Raw genomic sequence first — 20,573 nt, 5'->3', positions numbered from 1 at the left:
GACGAACGCTGGGTGTGTTTGTGACGTCAAACCAGGAACGACAAGCACTGAACTGATCGCACAGGCAGAGTAAGTCTGAAGCTACTCTAAAACTGCTAAGTAGTTTGTGATCGCAATATTGCGAATACATCGGTCGCAATTTTAAGATGCTAAGATACACTCCCAGTAGGCGGCGGCTTAGCGTGTGTAACTCTGCTAAATTCGCCTTGCGACCGATCAACTCGGAATGAGGGCCATGGCCTGAAGGTCATTTAATACAATATTTTTAATAACTCTGTGCATTAAACAAAGTTTGTGTATAGTGAGCCATCAGAAAACAAAGGTTTCACTATCTCACTCTCACTCAAAAAAGTCTGTATTTCGGAATATTCCGTATTTCGGGATATTTGGATATGGGATACTCAACCTGTATATATATATATATATATAATACAATGGCACTCAGGTGGTCTTAAATCGTACCCAGTGTATTGGCAAATACAACAGGTGTTACCAATGTGTCAAGGCCACATAGGCTCCTTTGGGGCTTATATGGCCTCAAAACTATATGATTTAAGACACCCTGAGTGCCGCTGTCTTTTTTCCTCTATACCTAAGCAACACGGAGGGCACCTTTGCCGGACCTACCTTTTCTTTATCCTTATATATATATATATATATATATATATATACATACAGAATATGGTCCGGCTCTCCCTTATGTTGTCTGAGCGCCGGGTGCCCGAACGAGGAGATAGCAACAGCAGGAGGTAGAAGGTACGGCACTCCAAGCGACTTGAATAAAACACTCTTACGCCAGCATGAAGTTTAGACAACGTTTCAGGGCTTTTATTCTAGCCCTTTCGTCAGGTCAGCATAAAAACAAATGATTTAAACAAATAAATTTGAACTTTTGTTATATGAAATACTGATTGGAGCATGGCTATATTATCCAAAGGTTTCCATATGACTACCACCCTCTGATGAGGACCAGGATACAAGTATTTATACTGACATGCACAAATTAATACTTTATCTGGTACGCATGTAATTTAATGTGAGACGTAAAAATTTGACACTATCTTTTGAGTAATTACTACGCTATATAGCGATTCCCTGTCTCCTGACTCTATCTAGATTTCGACAGAGACGTGGACTAAAAAGACCAGGGGATCGATAAGCATTGAGTCAAGCTGTAATCCAATACGCAGTATTATTCTTGCGTGTGACAAAAACTAATTTAAAGGATACTACACTATAGGCGCTCTGTTGTTTCTTCCTCTATTTCCAGATTCCCCCTTGGGCTACGCATACCTAGTGGCACTTTTTGAAGAACTGAGCAGCCACCCGTTAAAACGGGGAAAGTGTGGACTGTTTGGCAATTAAACCAAACACAAATTTTGGAAGAAATCATTTATTGGATTGGTCATTTGACCGAATTTATTTGTGACTGTAGATTGCACTTTTACAGTAAGGAACTTTGCATAATTTGGACAAGCGCACTGATTTACTCATTGACAATATATATATACATATATATATATATATATATATATATATATATATACATACACTCCTTAACACACATAAACATGCACATACACACACCCTGCCAGCACTTATTGACATACACACAAATACACAGCACTCATTAACCATTCCACCCACACACTCACACACACACTCATCCTGCCAACATTCTTTAAACCCTCCCTACATGCACACTAACTCCCCCATGCATACACACACCCTATCAGCACTCATTAACACACGCACAACCCTTCCCTCTTCCTCCCAACAGATATACCTTACTAGGCTCCATTCAGCAGTGTAGGCCAGCAGCTTCTTGTGTAGTCTAGGTGGCTGAGCTTCTAATTGGAGTGCAACCAGTGACACATTGGCATCTGGAGGAAAGGAGAGGGAAGGGGCCACCACTGCTGCCGACTCTGCTGCACTGACAAGTGATAGTGCAGTGCAGGGGGCTGGGAGAGGTCTGGAGGCTTGACACTTAGTAGCTTCGGCCCTGGTCATCTTGAGGCCCGGCTGAGACTGTAAGCATACCTCCCAACATGGCCCAATCCAAGAAGGACAAAATGCTCTATTTCTGGACTTCCCTCTTAATTTATGATGCCATCACCTGTGTTGATGAACTAGTCAATTGATAGGAAAGGTGTTTCAACACAGGTGGTGGCAATCATAATTTAAGGAAAGTCCATGAACGTCCCTCCTGGAATAGATCATCTTGGGAGGTATGACTGAAAGGGATTAATGTTTTTATTAATATTTATTTGTGAACTCAGTGGCGTCCCCCATTGGTTGGCAGTCCTTGGCAGCTGCCTAATGGTAGAGGCGGACCTGCGCAGAAGCATGATCAGATTACCAACTTTCAGTGCGCCAAATGTAAAGCGCCTGGTTTTTCCTGTATTCTCCTCTCCAGCGGCAGCTTCTACCTCAGTGGAGGAGGGTGGCTGCCGCAGGTCATGCTGCTGGGTCCCTCCTCCCGTGTCCCCGCCATCAGGTCCCTTGTCCCTGCCGCCAGGTGGGTCCCAGCATCTGTACAATGTAGTTCACAGATGCCGAGACCGGCACATGCACAGTAGTGTTGACGGGACTGCACATGCGCAAACCACTAGCATCTGTGGACTGCATCGGCTGTAGTCCGTGGCAGCTGGCTAGGGCTGCCCGAAAAGACCCCAGCTGTCTGCTAATCGCAGCCCGATCTGGCAGTCACAGAGGGAGGAAACACCTCCCAATGGGACTGCCTGTAGTGTCTCTGACTGCCAGGAAAGACTTCCATTAAGAAGTCACTGTCAGTCTCAGTGAAGCCAGTGCAGTCTCACGGACTGCATCTGGCTTCACAGATAATGGGCTAGATACATCATCGCTTGGAAAGTGATAAAAAGGAGAGTGAAAAAGTACCAGCCAATCAGGTCCTAACTACCATGTCACAGGCTGTGTGTGAAAAATGGCAGTTAGGAGCTGATTGGCTGGTACTTTTTCACTCTCCATTTTATCACTTTCCTAGCGATGATGCATCTGGCCCTCTGTGCTGAAGTGGAAGATTTGATCTGGGGGGGCTGCAGTCCTGCATAGGCAAAATCCCCCACTGCTCCTCCCCCTGATGTCACATCGGGATCACACATACCTCAGTTTCTTTCTAGGTTACTAAGCTATACAATAATGAAAACACGAACCAAATTCATCCAGTAGTTTTTGTGTGATTGCGAAACGAACAGACAGGCCGACAAAAATCTCAAAAAAATTTCTCATCTTCAAAGCTGATAAAAAGTCCCTAGAAGTATATTTCACACAAAAAATTGCTATGCACAGACACAACACTAAAGTGTCCCATACACTACAGCGACATGTTGGAGGCTAAAGTCGGATGCGATTTCCCTTGAACCGCCAGCCAGCTTCCCGGGCGGCAGGATCGCATACTATACATCGTATGTGGTCCTTTTGCATACGATGTATCATATGCGATCCCAGCCATGCCTGCGGGATCTGACATATCACGAGTGCAGCACTAACGACCTAGGGGCTTCGATTAACGGGACCGCGCATCGGAACGGATCGGATGTAAAACACATCCGATTTGCCACTTTTCATCTGATTTTTCGGCCAGAAAGGTCGAAATCGGATTAAATTGGCCATTATCGTTCTAGTGTATGGGGCCCTTACAGTTTTATTATATATAGATTAGACCTTTTATTTTAAAATGAAGTATATAAAAAAAAAACTTTAACTACAGTATATTCCTAATTTACACTTTATATCATTGCTGAATTAGTATTTTCCCTTGGTTTAATGTATTGATGCAGCTATAGGAAAATATATGTAACAGAGAACAGCATAAAACCAGGGCCGTCTTAACAGCAGTGTAGGCCTCTAGGCAAAGCAATGCACTGAAGCCCCTATTCTTCCTCCAGCGGTAGGGGTCCTGGGTGCTATCATGTAGGATCTGGAGTAGTAGTTTCTGCTAATTACTCCTTTACTGAACAGATGGTGGGAGATGGGGCGGGAGGGAGAACACTAAACTGTAGAATGGGGCATTGGGCTGAGTGAAGGGGCCCCAGTACCTGACTTCCAGGTTGGTAAGGGGTGTTTAATATGCAGGGGAGTGGACAATGGAGTCGGCTTAATATTCATCAGTTTCCAGTGGGAGGACAGCTTGCTTGACTGCAGATAACTCCCGTTCCTGGAAATACATTTCTTCGCTTTCAAAGGGATTAAAAATTAGAGAGTTTCCCCATTTCAGGAGGTACTGGGGACCTGGGGGTCTGAGATCAGGAGCCAGAGCAATCCACCGACAAAAATATAAAACTGCATACCAGGTGTGTCTAGCTGGAGCTGGAAGGTTGATATCTCTGGTTCTGGGCATAGTAGAGACAAGCTGCCAGTGTCCACTGAAAAGAGGTGAGTCCCAGCTTTTGAAGTATTCCCTCAGAAAAAAATAAACCTGAGTCAGACAGAACCTGAGCTATCTGGCTGGGAAAAACAAGTAACAGGCTTCCCCAGGGCCGGTTTTCAAAAATCTGGTTCTTCTGGAAAAAAGGGGGACCGTCATCTATCAGCCTAGGGCATTTATACTCCTGGGGCCCTTGACAGCTGCCCATTGAGTACATATAAAAAGACTACCCTGCACGAAACACTGTGATTTAGACCTGTCACATTCCACACTTCAACAGTATGAAAATATTTAATTTTTTTCTGATTGTAATAGATTAAAGGTCATGTCTGTTCTTGTATGCTAATGCATCTGCAAAGCCCTTCCCTGATGTACAGCTGTGTGTCTGAATACACAAGGACTGAGATGATCACTGTCAGCATCTGTAGACGTGGTAATACCATCTTAACATGCACCATTAGATGAACCACCAAAACTTGCATGACAGAATATCATGTGTGATGGTACCAGCCATACTTACCCTCTACAACAACCTTGTGCTGCTGCGGGATCTGTTCTGCCATTCGGATCGTTTCTAGGACTCTCCAAACAGCAGGCTAGTGGTACAGAGAAGAACGATCCGCCCTCCCACCTTGTGGGGTGCTTAGCTATGACGCTTTACACACATAGGGGCAGGTGCAACACAGGGCACAGTGGCGCTCTGTTACAGGGCTGATGGCAGGTGCAGTTTACACCGGTCAACACAAATTTTGAGTCTGAGTTCTGCATATCTGATTTTTATTTCTTCCACATTCATGGCCGTAACTAAGGGGGGGCTAGGGGGGCATGTGACCTGGGTGCCGGATTGGAGGGGGCGCCGCAACGGTCAGTTTAATCCCCCTAACACCCCCTCTGAGTCCCGATGCGCACAGGTCCCTTAGAGCCATCGGAGAAGCAGAAGGCAGTCCAGACTCTATTAGCTGCCGCCCGGCTCCTGCTACTGTGATGAAACTGAAAATAAATTACAGCTCCCAGAAGCCCTTGCTGCGGGAGCTGTAGTTTACTTTCAGTTTCATCAATGTGTATTCGTGGGTGCTGCCTGTTCTGCCCTAAGAGGGGGCACAGGGAACAAGTTGTCCCAGCCACCCCCTGCTGCCTTAGATCACCGCAGCAGTGCACTATTGCACTGCTGAGCTTGTACATGAATGACAGTTGGAGGTCCGGAGGCGGAGCTACACGGCACTGTACTCAGTGCCAGGCCAGCCAGCAGCACCATCAAAGAGATGAGGGGAGAAGAGCAGCAGCACACAGCAAAGCCTAAATAGTGAGTGTGTTACACTGTATGTGTGTGTGACTACTATATATGTGTAAATGAATGTGTGCATGTGTGTGACTGTATGTGAATAGGTGTGTCACTACATATCTGTATGCGTGCTTGTGTGTCACTGTATGTATGTATGTATGTATGTATGTATGTGTAACTATGTATGTATACAGGTGTGTGACTGTATGTTTGTGAGTGAATGTATGCGTGCGTGTATGTGTTTAGATGTGTGACAGTATATAGTATATAGTGTGTGGTTTTACATATGTATCAATATATGGGGTATTATTTCCTTTTTTACTTCATCTGTAGCCCAAATGTCTAACACATAGACCCTACACATTGGGTGATATTACTGAAAGCTATGAACGATCTTGTTCATATCTTTCAGTTTGGAGGCACCAACGATGAAAGATGCGCGACCCGCTCTCGTTCATCGCTGGTGCCCCGTTGCTTGTGCATGCAGGCCAATATGGACGATCTTGTCCATATTTGCATGCACTGCTATGGAGCCATGCACTGCTATGGAGCCCCTGTCACTGTCCCCCCCGCCGCCGGGTCACCCGTCGACCGCATCTGCCATCAGGCAGCTCGGCGGCGAATCGCATAATGTGTAGGGCCTATCAGTCCAGCTAAATGTCTAGAAAAGAAGCTTTATAGCAGTTACCAGCCCTTTGCTCTTATGGAGTTTATATATATATATATATATATATATACGGGTTGGGGTTACATGGCGGGTACACGGTAAGCATACCGACGCCGGGATCCTGGCCGCCAGAATGCCGGCAGGGGGTAAGTGCAAAAAAAAAACCCTTGCCGGCCCGGTGGCTCGCTGCGCTCGCCACAGGTTCTATTCCCGCTCTGTAGGTGTCGTGGACACCCATGAGTGGAAATAGCCCGTTAGCTGGTACTGGCTGGCGGCATTGTCAGTCTTCGCACAAAGTTACACGTGATTGTGGTGCGGGTGGGGGGCGCGGATAACTGTCTTGCCCCGGGTGACACAAATCCTAGTTTCGGCCCTGCCACATTACTAATTAAAGAAAAAATAGTTTTACCCGAAACTGGTGCTGACAGGCTATGTTAAGTCTCCTCTACCCCAGAGACTTATATCTTATTTTGTGCACTGTTTATTCTTATTGATCTATTCTGTAGAACTACAGCTATATTATATGGACAATCATTCCAGTCTGTATTAATAAAAGGTTTACAGTTCCAGAAATCTCATCGTCTGGCATTGAGAAATGGACATGGTTTAGCTACAGCATCTGAATAGTTACCACTTGCTTTCCCCCTGCTCGTCCCCTCTCTTACTTATAAAACACACTTCTCCTTATATGGTCATTCAAAAACTTTAATATTTATTGTTCATTGTAAAAGGGACAAAAGCAAAGTTTAAAAAAAACAAAACAAAGGTTTTGGTTATTTTTTTATAAAAAGATTCAGAAAATAGTAATTAAAACAAAGAGTCCACTTTTTTTTTTTTTTTGACCGGTGTTATCTGTTTGAATATATCTTCCTATGTAAGCAGTTCTGCATCACTATATGCAACAAGTCTGCACAATGTTTTAAAGAGGCAATCTTTTAAATTATTGTCCCTTTAGGACACTGGTCAGACTTGCAAATCAGTATTTTATTTAGGCTTTGACTTTTTCTCTGAAATCTCGTTATCTCTTACATTAGTTAAAGTACACACGGAGAGATCCAGGTTTAATTTCTAAGCAATCTGTCTAGATTGCTTAGAAATTAAGCACAGATCTCTCTGTGTGTATGCCCCACAGCAATAGCGATGCGCAGCCCCACGCGTCGCTATCACCGGTACTAGATTGGCCTGCATGCAGGCACAATCTAGTACATTGCTCACTTCACCGTTGTGTGAAGTGAGCGTCCCCATCCCCCCCACCCTCTCCCCAACGGCTCGCTCAGCACACATCGCGCTGTGTGCTGAGCGGGGGAGAGATGTGTGCTGAGCGGTCTGTGCTAGATCGCTCAGCACATATCTTCCTGTGTGTACCCCCCTTAACAGTACAGACTGCAGCTACCATTCTTCTCAATGCAAACTGCAATCTGGGCCTGACTACCACCAATGATAAATTGACCACTTTGTGTGTTATACGCTCTACTGAAAACAGTAGTTATCAATGATTTGCGTGTGATAACTCAGGATACAAACTAAATATTTTATGGTCTGTCTACTATATGAACAAGCAGTGGAGATTTTTATTATTATTTTTAAAACAGTTTTTATTGCTTAGTTTAGTACTTTTTTTATTTCTGCGTTTACATACTGTATATAATACTTTTTTGCTATTGTGGCGCAGTTTCCAATATCTTGTGTTCTGAGCCAGCAAGACATTGTACACGCTCCTTTAGAGTATTGTGTGATTTTCATTGTCAGGACAAATTTTTAGCAAACAGATTAATATCTTTTTTTTTTACTGGTACAAATATTAAAATATATAAATAAAAGATAAGATTTTTATAAGAAGTATTGTATCATGCACGTTTGTTTATATCACTTGATGTTCAAAAATGGCATTTTAAAAGACAATCTTGTTTAAATAGACATTTTAAAAGACAGTTTGTGATTCATCACAAAAGTATTTTCAGTAACTGCTTTTTCACAAAATGATTTGCCAACCATTAAACGTGAACAATTACAGTAACTTGAAATTTGCTAGAAATCCTGACTTATCTTATCAGTATAAAATAGAACAAACAAAGTATGCCAACAAAAGAGTAAGGTAATGTCAAAAAAGAAAAAAATGATTCATTGTTCCATTTTTGTTAAATAAAGATAGAAAAGCAATTATTGTAAAGTTATTTCGAGGCTGAAGTCTGGGAACTTGTTTTTGAGCCCTGTTATCAGACTATGGGTGAGATTTACTAAACCTTGGAGAATGATAAAGTGGAGACAGATACCTACCAGATAATCAGATCCTTATTGCAATGTTACGGGTTTTGGTTAAAAAATGACAGGTGCTGAGTGGTTGGTACTTTGGGCCTAATTCAGTAAGGATTGCAAATTCTGCTACAGTAATTTACAGAATTTGCAATCCTTTTGTTAGCATGCTGACCTCCACTTTTCCCTCTTCAACAAGCAGAAATTTGCGATCGCATCGCAATTTCTGATTGTTAGCAGACATTAAGGTTGCCTCCTGCTGGCACAGTTAAGCTTAGCTGCGCCCACAGGAGATTCGCTGCCATCTTTCCGATCACGGCAGCTGCGTGTGACATCACGCAGCCACCGCAATCAAGCCCCTGTCACGCTGGCACGCACCCGTTCCCAATCCATGCCCCTGCAATGATCCATCTCCACCTAGGAAACGGAGCGTTGCCGTCCCCACACCCCACGAACACCTCTGCCTGATTGACAGGCAAAGGTGTTCACATTTTCTGCGGGGCGCCTGCAGAAAGTGCGGGCGCATGCACAGGATGGGTGCTGCGCATGCACCCATGGAACGAACGCAATAATTCCGATTGGATCGCGATTTGCGATCCAACCTGAATAGCCCCTTTATCTCTCTTTACTTTATCTCTCTCCAAGGCTTAATACAGCTGCACCTATAGGGTAGATTCACTAAAGGTTCTAAAAGAAGACAAGTGGACACGTTGCCCATAGCAACCAATCAGATTCTTCCTATGAAATGATAAGTAGAATTTGATTGGTTGCTATGGTCAAAAGCACCACTTTTCATTTTTAGAAACTGTAGTAAATCTCTATTTTCTGGCATTTCATACAGCTTTATAAAATGTAGACATGGAGAATGTATCATTGTTTCCATTCAATAAGCAGACAATGTATGCAGCTTCTCATTGGGAGACTGAATCAGGATAAAAGAAATATAACACCAATTTCAGCTCCTTTGCAAACAAGCCATCAAAGGCAACTATTTAACTCCCATTTCAGATGCATAACAATATACATGATTGCTACCATTGCTGCTTCTTCCTGAGCTACAGTAGAATACATTTATGTATATCCAGCTGTGATGAAGAAAAACATATATAATTTAAGAAAAATAGTGGAGACTGTGCTGTGAGCCCAAGTACGCGGATAATCCTACACTGGGTGGTGGTGGGGATTGGTCCTTATTGAACTGTGATGTCCCTCCAGGGCAAAGAGCTAGTAGCACATCACTGCACATATGTATTGTAAAACAGCTCAAGTGAAATGGACTTTATATATACATATCAGCTTTCTTTTTTTTTTCTCAAAACAATTTTTATTGAAGAAAGGTAAAGATAGGTGTACATAAATCATTGTCTGGGTTCAGAGTGGAAAAGTACAGAAAAAATATAAACATGAGGTTAGTTCGGGGTCATACAATAATAGCCTGGCATGTGGAGGAAAGCATGCAAAGTTACATATAATACATGTAGAATAAGGTAACAAATGATAACCATAGGTGATATTTCACCTCCACCAACCAGGAATAGCATTCAGCATAGTGGTATGCGAGATCTGGTATTAAAGGAACACGAAAGAACCTAATAATAGTAAAGATTTGTTATAAACCTCTATATCCGACCACATAGCCACATAATATCTGAGAGCCCACCAACAGACAAGGAGAAAGAAACAAAAGATGTAGAAATAAAGACCCTTCTTCAAACAATTTTCTAGTTTATAAAGAAGAATGGTTAGGTAAAAATTAGAAATATTATAAATCGTAGAGGAGAGAGAAATGGGGGGAGGAAGAAAGAAAGGGGGAGAGAGGGGAAAGGGAAGAGGGGGGGGTGAACAAGACATAACCAGGACAACAAACATCATCATTCTCTATAGGAGAAATTATTCTATAAGGCTGGCAGATTGCATGTATGTACTGTCTACGGCGTCAAGTAGGCAGCACCTACAGGGCTAACATACTTCCAGCATAGCAAATTTAATAGCATCAATCAATCTGTCTAAACATATACCAAGTAGTGGGTTCGAAGATTTTTTGGATGCTGAGCTGAATGGCGTCATCAAAGCTTCGTATAACAGTTTCCCATTTCCTATAGAATCTAGGGGCCCCCGACTCTATGTCAGGCACTAGAGCCTGCCGCTCGTAAAATATGTTGTTTAGCAAAGATGTTCTCAATTCTGCAATAGATGGAGAATGTCTATGTAACCAATGGGTAAGGATTAACTTTTTGGCAATAGTAAGGATAACTGTCAGAGCAGGTATAATCCTCTGTTTATGCAATCCCAGGTCCCAATCTGAAAAGCAGTAAAATAGACATGCGGTAGGGAGCTTGTTAATGCGAATTGAAAAGATATCATTAACATGGTTTATCAGTTTGTCCCAGAAAGTTCTTATTTTCCTGCAACCCCAGAAGTTATGATAGTAGGAGGCCTCAGCCATCCCACATTTAAAACATCGACCCGTAGAGGCCAGGGTGAAATAGGAATGCTGTTTTGGGGAGATGTAGGCTCTATTTAAGAATTTGAGGTGCGTTTCCTGCAAGGCTGCAGATTTTAAATGTTTAAATGTGGGGGGCAGTGTAGACATAAGTTCCGATATAACCGGGAAATCAGGTATGTCCCGCAGCCAGCGCGAGTGGAGAGCATGTTGCAAAGGTGTTTTCCCTGAGTCTTTAAGAATAGAATATAAATTACGCAGCCTATAACCTATAATTAGATTGGAACGCAAGAGAGGGGTAAGAGGGTCAATGGTTGTATCAAGGGTCATCCCAGGTGGTAGTGACTGTGCAAAATGGCGGGATTGCAGGTACATAAAAAAATTGGGAGTTGGGTAGACCATACCTATCCGACAATGCAGAGAAAGAGTATATCACACCCCCAGGGTCAAAGATATCTCTAATGGACGAAATGCCTTTCTCTCCATACACGTCAGGTAAGCCCAGCCGTCCAAACCAGGAGGAAATTGCGGATTGCCCCAAAAGGTGGTGTAAGGGGAGTTAGAGAAATTCCTGTGTAATCGTTTATTGATAGATTTCCAGGCTTTATAAGTGTCACGAAAGAGTATATTGGATTTTAAGTGGGAAGGAATCAGTGAGGTAGGTGTATGAAGGAGAGCAGCTGGAGAAAAAGGATGAAAAAGGTGTTCCTCTATGTTAGGGAGAGTATATACAGAGCCACCAGAAAACCAATCTACCATGTACCGAAACATAGCTGCATTCGAAAAAGCAGAAATGTCCGGCATCCCAAACCCACATTCCGTCTTCGGTAGTCACAAAATATTGCGAGATACCCTAGATTTCTTTTTCGCCCAAATAAATCTTGTAAACAGGGAATCAAATCGTTGGATATCTGACTTAGAAAGTTTCAGGGGAAGCATTTGGAGGACATAGGATAATTTGGGAAAAACAAAGCTCTTAACAACCACCACCCTACCAGATAATGATAGAGGTAAGTCTATCCAACCGTTCAATATTTTCTCCGCCGAGGAGTAAATCTGGTGGAAGTTAGCAGAGTAAAGGGCGTCTAGATTAGGGGGAATCATAATGCCTAAGTATTTAAGTGGGGAGCGGCAAATTGTAAATTGTGTCAGTGTGGGAGACAGAAGGTTTGAGGAGTGGTCAGATCCCAAAGGGAGGAGGAGCGATTTGTCATAATTCACCCGAAATCCCGAGAAAGAACTAAAATGGTCTATAATATGTTTTATAGCAGGGATGGAAGATTGGGGATTAGAGATAAATAAAAGCATGTCATCGGCAAATAGACTGAGTTTCACTTAAGTCGATCCAACGACGATACCAGTGTATTCTAAAGACATGCGCAGTGCAGTGGCCAGGGGCTCTATAGCTATAGCGAATAAAAGGGGTGAAAAGGGGCAGCCTTGCCTGGTCCCTCTATGAAGAGGAATGGGAGAAGAAAGATAATTGTTAGAGAGAATTTGGGAGGAAGAGTCATGATATAGAAGGCGTACTGCATGGGTGAAAGCATCCGGGAACCCAAACCTGTGCATGGTGTCAAAAAGGTGATCCCATGTGACCAGGTCAAAAGCCTTCTCAGCATCAAGGGATAGAAGGGCATAGGGCTCCTGGCTTCCCGAAGTTTCCAGCAACTGCATGACAGCCAATATCTTACGCACATTCACCGTAGAATGACGACCCCAAATAAACCCCGTCTGGTCCTCCTGGATCAGAGAGGGCAAGAGAAGCTTTACCCGGTCTGCCAAGATTTTGGTATATACCGTATATACTCGAGTATAAGCCGAGTTTTTCAGCACATTTTTTGTGCTGAAAAAGCACCCCTCGGCTTATACTCGAGTGATGCGCCCGGAGCCCTGTGCAGGAGCAGAGCACAGGAAGCAGCCGTGAGAGAAGGAGGAGGAGGAGAGAGGGGGACTCGGGAGCCGCAGCAGCGCACTGTAATTGGTGCATCGACCAGTGACGCTGCTGCAGCCATCCCTCTCCCTCTCCATGCTCACCGAAGTACTGCCGCGCCGCCCGCCTCCTCAGCCGCTGCGCTCTGTCCCAAGGCCGGCCACCGCTGCCCGCACCGCCTGCTGCTGCCTGCACTCGTGCCCCGTCATTGCAGGTTAGTAGAGACAGGCTGCGGGGTGGGGAGCGCGGGTGTGTCGGGGGGAGCGCGGGTGTGTCGTGGGGGGGGGGGTAGTTGGGGGCTGGGCATATCTGGCACTGTGAGGGCATATGGTATCTGGCACTGTGGGGGCATATGATGCACTGTGGAGGCATATCTGGCACTATGAGGGCAAATATCTGGCACCATGGGGGCATATCTAGCACTGTGGGGGCATATCTGGCACTATGAGGGCATATCTGGCACTGGGGGCATATGTAGCACTGTGGGGGCATATCTGGCACTATGAGGGCAAATATCTGGCACCATGGGGGCATATCTAGCACTGTGGGGGCATATCTGGCACTATGAGGGCATATCTGGCACTGGGGGCATATGTAGCACTGTGGGGGCATATCTGGCACTATGAGGGCATATCTGGCACTGTGGGAGCATATCTGGCACTATGAGGGCAAATATCTGGCACCATGGGGGCATATCTCTAGCACTGTGGGGGTATATCTGGCACTGGGGGGCATATCTGGCAGTATGAGGGCCGTGTCCAGCTATAGCTGCATTTACCACCCTAGGCTTATACTCGAGTCAATAAGTTTTCCCAGTTTTTTTGGGGAAAATTAGGTGCCTCGGCTTATATTCGGGTCGACTTATACTCGAGTATATACGGTAGCTTGTAGTCCGTATTTAATAAGGATATAGGTCTATATGAACTGGGAATCAGGGGGTTTCTCCCCGGTTTATGGAGAATTATCAGAATCGCAGCATTGAAGTAAAGTGGAGGGGGGGTCCCGGTCAACAGCAAATTGAAAAGCGTGCAAAGGGGTTTGACCAATTGAGGGGCCAGTATTTTATAGTATTCGTTGGTCAGACCGTCAGGCCCAGGGGTCTTGCTCGGTTTCAAACAGTGAATTGCGCGGAGCACCTCCTCCTCAGTAATGGGGTTTAGTAGAAGTTGGGACGAGGCAGAAGACAGAGAGGGAAGAGTAAGGGAAGACCAGAAAGAGTGTTGTTGTTGGCGATCAATGGAGGGTTCGGAGTATAAGGGATAAATGTGGACATGCATCTAACATTAAAACCGGATCTTTGTTACAAGGTTCCGGTATAATGCTGCCTTGCTAAGGTTTTTTTAATTAAACAAATAAGGCAGAGTGTGCTGGTTCTCCATTCTCTGTGCCATCTCCTGATAATTATCTGGGTAAACTAGTGTTTGAGACTTGTTTTATTCGTGTGTGTGTGTGTGTGTGTGTGTGTGTGTGTGTGTGTGTGTGTGTGTGTGTGATTTTGCTGTGGGAAAAAGGCGGGGGAAAAAAGCTACATTAGCAGGTCTATGAGGGTTCACAGATTTGTGAGCAGTGTATAAATCAGGAAAGTGGGCATGGTCACAGGTAAAGGCTCTTCCTATACTTTCAGTGGCCATTTTAAGAGTCCAAAATCGGTACAGATCATAAAAAAAGGTACTGTACCTGGCAAAAAGGTACAGTTGGAGGTCATGAATCTGCATCACAATCTATTAGCAGGGGCACCAGTGGGGCTGTCCACATTGACAGATATTACATCAGAACTGGCTATTGCCAGACAGGACAAGCTTTTAAGAAGTCTGTAAAGGAACTTTCTGCCAAAATTGGAATTTTCCGACACTTCAATATTAGTTGAAGTCCCGGGTTCCGCCTTGTCGAAAAAATAGATTCCGACTTGTTAGAAAGAATGAGCGAATTTGACACTCGCCTGTATGTATTTGAAACGCACGGGCGGAAACAGGTCAGTTTCGAACATTAATTTTGCCTATAGGGAAAGGCGGAAGTGAGTGGTCGGAATCAGGGGAAAATGGGCGAAAAAAGGCCCGCTGTTAAAAACTGAAGTGTCGGATCCTGAGTGTTGAAGAGGATCCAACATTAATGTAATAAGTTAAAGTATACAAGAAGAAAAAGAATCGGATTGGATGGGTGCACTCCATCCCTTTAAATTGTATTATTTTAAAAAATACAATTTATTTACTTTATTTTTAAAAGACAAAAGGGATATCGACATACCACCCCTTTCTAATAACCTGTGGGGCTTCTTTGTTTATTGATAACTATTTAGCCTAATTATAGGCTAAGTAAAGCGAAGTGTAAAAGAAAAATTAAATAAAAAGAAAAACGTGATGAAAAATGTATGTATATTGGTGAATAAAGTGTTTACAAATATTTGGTGTCCTGTTCTTTCTTGTGGATGCCACTAATCTATAACATCCCCTAATAATAATTTCTGGCTCATATGACCTGATAATAATTTCTGGCCCATATAATTTTATGCCCGAAAACTGAAAACTGAGTTCTCACATACAAAGTATTCCTTTGCTTGTTGATACAATTGTAACCATAGATGCTTGTGCACCTTATTTGTGGAACTATGGGGTATATTTACTAAGCTCCCGATTTTGACCGATTTGGTATTTTTTGTTCAAAGTGTCATCTCGGGAATTTACTAAACTCAAATCTCGGCAGTGATGAGGGCATTCGTATTTTTTTACGGCTGTGTTGTAAAAATACGAATGAATACACCATCGGTCAAACGCGGCTGTTTAGGTATAGAACTCAGTCATTTACTATGCATTCGTATTTGAAATCTCTACCGTGAAAGAGCCTTTGCGGTTGTAAAAAAATACAATTCGTAAAACACGGGAAAAAAGTAGACCTGCTTTTGAGAAGTGTGTTTAAATGTGTTCCGACTTCATCATTAATCACACCTGCATTTTTGGCCCTTTAAAAGGTGGGCCAGCACATTTTCCAAATCAATCACTCTGAAATGGCTGCTGCCGTGTGTAGCAGTGAATTTGGTTTTGCTGTAGGATTCCTGAGACTGCTCCATGAGGCTACAAGAAACCAGGGCCAGGAAACTGAACATGGTCAGCAGGATGTACAGGTGCCGCGGAGGCTGCGCAGGCCTCGGTTTTTTAGGGGGTGTTTGAACTTAAACGCATTGGCCGATGACCAGGTCATACAGATGTTCAGGCTAAATAGGACCAACATTTTCCGTCTGTATGACCTAGTCAAACTGGACCTAGACCCTGAGACAGCACGCTCTCGCTCTGTCTCAGGCCTGCACAAACTCCTGGCTGTGTTGCACTTTATGGCTACTGGCAGCTTTCAGGCTGTGACAGGCGATGTAATAGGAATCTCACAGCCCACCTTTTCAAAATATTTAAATCATGTGAGGCAAACCATACATACTCCTCTATGCCCCATTTCTGTATTGTGTAATGTGAATTTATAATAGTATATTTGAACAAAGTGCTTAAGACACTCACCTTATATTTTTGACTGTACACTCAGGTTTTGGATGAATTTGAACCCCACATAGATGCCTCTATCTGCTTCCCTACCCAGGAGTCTCAGTGGCATGCAGTCAAGGTAGCTTTCTATGAGCTTGCTGGCATGCCAAATGTGCTGGGAGCTATAGATTGCACACACGTTGAGCTGAGACCACCTAGGGGCAGGCAATATATTTATATAAATAGACATTTTGGGCAATCAACTAATGTCCAGGTGGTTTGTGATGCAAATCTCAAAATTATGAGTGTTGTTGCGGGTTACCCTGGTGGCGGCCATGACTCCTTCATCCTCAGTCAGTCATCCCTCTTTGATAAATTTGAGGCTGGAGAAATGCCGGATGGCTGGCTGCTGGGTATCTAAGTATTTGTGTTTAATTTTGTGCTTACCTCAACCTGCACATTATGTTAGCACTGTGTTTGTGCATCAATATTTTACAATGCTGCTAATCTCTGTTTTTCAGGTGATGGGGGTTATGGCTGCTACTCTTGGCTTCTGACTCCATTGTCCGCCCCTGATTCCCCTGCTGAACACAATTACAATAATGCACATAAGTCTACGCGGAATGTGATAGAACGATGTTTTGGTGTACTGAAATCAAGGTTTCGGTGTCTGGATAAGTCTGCCGGGCTTTTGTTGTATAGTCCCTTAAAAGTGACTATACAACAAAAGCTGCTGTTTTCTTCATAACATGTGTTTGCAGCAACATCTGCCACATGATGATGATGATGATGATGATGATGATGAAGAAAACAGTCAGCAAGCAGAGGAGTTAGAAACATCTGGCGACACTGAGTACAGATATAGGGAGACAGGTAAGGCAAGACCTGATTTTGGCACATTTTAGTGGTAAGTAAATTTGCCTGTGTGCTTTGTATATGAACAATTAAGGCACACCAATGTATTTTCTGTAGTAATGTGGCTCTTGCTCCTCCCTCTTGAGCTAGTCAGCTGAGTGTTGTTTATTTGCTTGATATGTGTTTATGTCTAACTGTTGGGTATCAGTTACTTAGCTATTTTTTTGCATTTTTGTTTAGTAATTATGTGTTTATAATGTTAAAAGTTTCTTTTTCACATTCAAAGGTAATGTTTGCCACAATACTACATAATAATTTAGTATGCACTAACAACCATTATTGTTTAGCCTATTGTTTGTGTTTGTTGTGTGTCGACTTTCTTCTAAACCTGTGTTTGAAATATGTTACCTCATTAGCACAACATAATGGACATTGAGTAATGTGTGCCAATTAGCCAAACATACATTGACTAACACCAACCTTACAAAATTGTTTACACATAATTATGGCTGTGATGTGGTAAACGTTCATGTTAGTAATGATGCTAGAATATTCCCAACACATCTGAGTGTTAACTCTAAGAATTTTCCTCTTACACTGAAAGTTTTTTGCACATAACACATTGCACATCAATCACTTTTCACATTTATTACTGTACAACATGTGTTTTCATTACAAATAACTGCTATTGGCTCTCATTCCGAGTTGTTTGCTCGCTAGCTGCTTTTAGCAGCTTTGCACACGCTAAGCCGCCGCCTACTGGGAGTGAATCTTAGCTTTGCAGAATTGCGAACGAAAGAGTCGCATAATTGCGAATAGAAATTTCTTTGCAGTTTCTGAGTAGCGCGGGACTTACTCTGCCACTGCGATGAGTTCAGTCAGTTTTGTTCCTGGTTTGACGTCACAAACACACCCAGTGTTCGCCCAGACACTCCCCTGTTTCTCCAGCCACTCCCGCGTTTTTCCCAGAAACGGCAGCGTTTTTCTGCACACACCCATAAAACGGCCAGTTTCTGCCCATAAACACCCACTTCCTGTCAATCACACTCCGATCACCAGAACGAAGAAATTTCTTTGTTAAGCCGTGAGTAAAATACCTAACTTTTTGGCAAATTTACTTGGCGCAGACGCACTGCGAACATTGCGCATGTGCAGTTTGCGACAAATCGCACCGTTGCGAAAACCACTAACGAGCGAACAACTCGGAATGAGGGCCATTGTGTAGACCTAGTTTTGTCAACAATGTGTCTCCAGCTGTAGGGTGGCCTATTTCTTAGGCTGTTCTTTGGTGGCTGACGTGGGTTTGGTTTGGGCAGTGGAGCGGGTTCTGTTTGATCTTCGAACTGGTGATGAAATTGGGGTCTGTGTAGGTGTGTTGGTCCCTGAGGTGGAACCTTGTTGGTGTTGTGCCAACAAATTAATATTTTGACTGAGGTTAGCCAGGGTTGCCGTAAGTTGTGTTGTGGCTGTTGTGTTGTTGTCTATGATGCGAGACATGGTTTCTGATATAATTTGATTACTTTGAATTAACTGAATGAGGGCCTGTTGATGGCGGTGTTGCTCATCCATTATGCGCTGAAAGGTAACAATAAGTTGGCTGTTATCTGCTCTCATCTGCTCCATACTGTTTGCGACTCTGCATAGCTTGACATTGAGCCTGCTTGTGTTTCTACACAGTCTCGGGAGATGATGGGGCAGACAGGCTAGGTATTGGGTGTGTGTGCGTAGGCAATCAATATTCTGTGCCTGTTGGTTCCATGTCACCCAAAATGATGGTTCAGGTTGTTGCGGGGGGGTTGTTTGGCTCAATTGTGGATGTGGTGACATTTGAGGTGGCGGGGTACTTTCCTGAAGCGTGCTTGGTTGGTTAACATCTATTGCTTGCAGATGGAGGGTGTATGTTTCCTGTTCAGATTCCTGCTGGGCTTCCGGGGGCATGATGTCTGGTTCTGTATGGGGTTTAAGGGGACAACATTTGAGTGTATTTAAAAATTATGCTGGTTTTGATATTTAGTTTAACTTTCTAGACTTGTTTGTCAAACATTTTTATTTAGCAAATTAGGATGTTCACCAAGACTCGTATACACAATCAAAAAGGCCAATTATGTCGGTTTTTATGTTGAAAAAAATGACTTCAAAACAAAAGTGGACACATGTTTGACAAATACCACACTTACGAAACAAACACACAGAGGTACAAAGTTTACACCATGATAAAAAGTGATTTGTCACCCGCCATATCGTACTTGCATTAAAATTTCAAACAGAAAATGACAATATGAATTCTATCACCATTGTGAAAGGGTGTGAATCTACCTGAAGCTCAATATTTTACTATTCAAATAAATAATGACAACACAATACTACTGTAAGGCGCAAGAGAACACTCTAAATTTGCTAATTTTTTTTAGTGGTTTTTGGATTTTAACAACTTGCAAGCCATGTGCTTGCTGCTGTGGATAAGTACTAGGATTATTAAATTTTTTGGCTGATGTGTAATTTGTGTTTTGTGTTTACTCACCAGACAGCTGAGGGGAATGTGGTCACGGTGATTGAGTACTCTCCAAAATGTGTTCTGGTGGCTGAGGCAACACAGTTGAAATACGACGTGGGGGTGTGCTTAATGCTGGTGTTGGTGCGACATCAGGATGACGTCTCTTGCTAGGCCTGCTCGTGTGGCTGCCAGACCCCTGTGCAGGACGTCTTTGTGGACTGTGATGCGATGTTGAAGTTCCTATGGATTAATGCAAACATTAGATTTTTTTGCTTTTTTGTGGTGGCCATATTAACAGGTGTCATTTTTGCGTTACCTGTATCGCCAGCATCCACAGCTCTTGACAGTGTTGCTTGTGTTCTGGAAGCGGTGGCTTGCTTTCGTACTGTAAAAATGATACAGTGGTGTTTATGACCTTTAATTACAGTGTGTACTTTTGTAAGCAGCAACATTTAGTGATGTGGACATATGATTACCATTATGGGTACAGTTTCTAACAATAAATGTTGAAACAATGGGTTGCTTCATTTTTTTGAAAACAGGCTAATGAGGTTCCATTTCCAAAGACAAAAACATAGCCAAGTAGTCTAATTTTCCATGGCCAACAGCTGAATACACACACATGTATTACCATATATTTTACATTATTTCATTAATGAGTAAATGTGAAAATAAAATTTTAAAATCCGAAAAATTAGAAAATGAAAAAAACAAAAACATACAATACTTAGCCATCTACACTAACATCTTGGCCACAAAGACAATAAAAATACAGCAGACATTAAACAAAAAAAA

At 43.1% G+C, this 20,573-nt stretch overlaps 1 long non-coding RNA gene across 1 annotated transcript; it reads left to right on the top strand.

The window, feature by feature from the left end:
- The first annotated feature begins 5,494 nt into the window (after positions 1-5,494).
- On the top strand, positions 5,495-20,263 carry LOC134929310 (uncharacterized). Its single transcript, XR_010178460.1, has 3 exons — positions 5,495-5,690; positions 16,951-17,302; positions 19,809-20,263. It is a non-coding gene; the product is annotated as an uncharacterized LOC134929310 (long non-coding RNA).
- The last annotated feature ends 310 nt before the right edge of the window (positions 20,264-20,573 follow it).

This window comes from Pseudophryne corroboree, chromosome 5 (assembly GCF_028390025.1).
Source record: "Pseudophryne corroboree isolate aPseCor3 chromosome 5, aPseCor3.hap2, whole genome shotgun sequence".
Taxonomy (NCBI): Eukaryota; Metazoa; Chordata; class Amphibia; order Anura; family Myobatrachidae; genus Pseudophryne; species Pseudophryne corroboree.
Note: the sequence above shows the minus strand (reverse complement) of the source record. Positions and strands in the feature narration are given on the sequence as shown.